Genomic DNA, 1,553 nt, shown 5'->3' with positions numbered 1-1,553 from the left:
ACTTTTCACTCCAGCAAGGATGGGGGGAACCCAAGAGCTGTCCCTGTATCCAAACCAGAGGCAGCTCCAGTTTGATGTGGGATTTCAAGGGGATCTCCCTCTGTGCCCCCCCCCCCCCCAGTCAAGCTCTGTCTTCCCAAATTTCAGCAATTTGTCCCAGTTGACATTTACTGGGGGGAACAGTCTTAATATTCTGCTTTAAGGTCTTTTCCAAGAAGCCCCAGGAGCTGGAGGGATGGTGGTAGGTTGCAGGGTTGAAAAGGTCACAGGCAGGGCTGAAAAGGATGCAAATGAGGAAAAAAATGAGTGTTTCTGCCTAATCCCAGCAGGATTATTTCCCAGGGAGCTGTTTCCCACTTGGGAATTCCTTCTGGAGGGTCCCCAGGTTCAGCTCTCCAGGAGGTGCAGCACATCCTGCTGGTTTATGGATGCAAACAGAGCCCCCAGGGTGGGAATGACCCTGGAGCTGCCCATGGAGGAGAGCAGGGATGGAATGTTATCTCCAGACCTTTTCCATGGCACATTTTGGGACCGTGGGCCTCTCTGTGCTGTGGAGCCCTGCCTGGTTCTGCAGGAATTTGCTTGGGATTTGTGGGGCAGAGATGATGGGCCAGGCCCCAGAGATGATCCAGAAGCTCCATGGATGGTTCAGCATCCCCTTCATTCCTTTTCACCCTCTGAGTGACGCCGTGGGGACTGATTTTCTTTTCTCCTGAAAATAGATTTAAATCAAGTTAAATATATTTAAATCAACCTTACTATGTGGACACTGAGTGCTGTAACCATATTCCACTGGGACAAGAAATCCTCACTCAGAAGTGCTTTATGTGCCGTATTTTGAAATACACAGAAGTCAGAAATACAGCCCAGGTGAGACTGGCACTGAGCAGACCCAGGAGAATTTCAGACCACATCATCTTGTACATGAATTTTGTGATTTCACCATTTCAGAAATTGGGACTGGGGAATGGGAAGGGAGGATGCAGCAGCCCTGGATCTGGGGTCAAAATGCGAGTCCAGCCCCATCACCTTCTCCTCCCTATTTCCCGTCCAGTTCCTAGATTTTCACCCAGATTTTTCACCTGACCGGCAGGAAAAGCTGCTCATTCTCTTTATCAGAGAATCCGGAGCCTTCCACAGCTCTGGGTTAGTCGGGCACCTGAGGAATGAGGTGATAATCTGGTGAGCAGCTCCACCTGCCTGAGCTTGGGAAAGGACATTTGGCAAAAGGGAAACCAGTTTGGGAGCAGCCCTGAGGCTTCTGGTTTTACTGGGACGGCTAGGAATGTGCTGGTCTCGGGGTGGAGCAGGTGAACGAGGCCAGGCCGAGTTTAGAGGGAGAAGGGGCTGGGTTTAGGCGGTTAGACAGGAATAAAAGCCGGGATGATGCTGTCGGATCCGCGCGTCTCAGACAGCGGTGCCGGGGATGTTGTGACAGCTCTCTGGCAGCTCCTGTCTCATCGTCCTCCCCTGCGGGATCCCGGGAGGGGGAAGGAAGGTTCTTAATAGAAGGGATGAGGAGAGGTGGGCTCCTGTGGGCTGGTTTGTTTTAC

General features: G+C 51.9%; 1 long non-coding RNA gene across 1 annotated transcript; it reads right to left on the bottom strand.

Annotated features, from left to right (window-relative positions):
* Nucleotides 1–202: 202 nt before the first annotated feature.
* On the bottom strand, nucleotides 203–1,306 carry LOC148182557 (uncharacterized). Its single transcript, XR_015774565.1, has 3 exons — nucleotides 1,272–1,306; nucleotides 1,083–1,159; nucleotides 203–712 (listed from the first exon to the last, which is right to left on the bottom strand). It is a non-coding gene; the product is annotated as an uncharacterized LOC148182557 (long non-coding RNA).
* Between the last annotated feature and the right edge of the window lie 247 nt (nucleotides 1,307–1,553).

This window comes from Pseudopodoces humilis, chromosome 26, assembly GCF_049639895.1.
Source record: "Pseudopodoces humilis isolate 2021_Gansu_Grassland_sample_001 chromosome 26, ASM4963989v1, whole genome shotgun sequence".
NCBI lineage: Eukaryota > Metazoa > Chordata > Aves > Passeriformes > Paridae > Pseudopodoces > Pseudopodoces humilis.
Note: the sequence above shows the minus strand (reverse complement) of the source record. Positions and strands in the feature narration are given on the sequence as shown.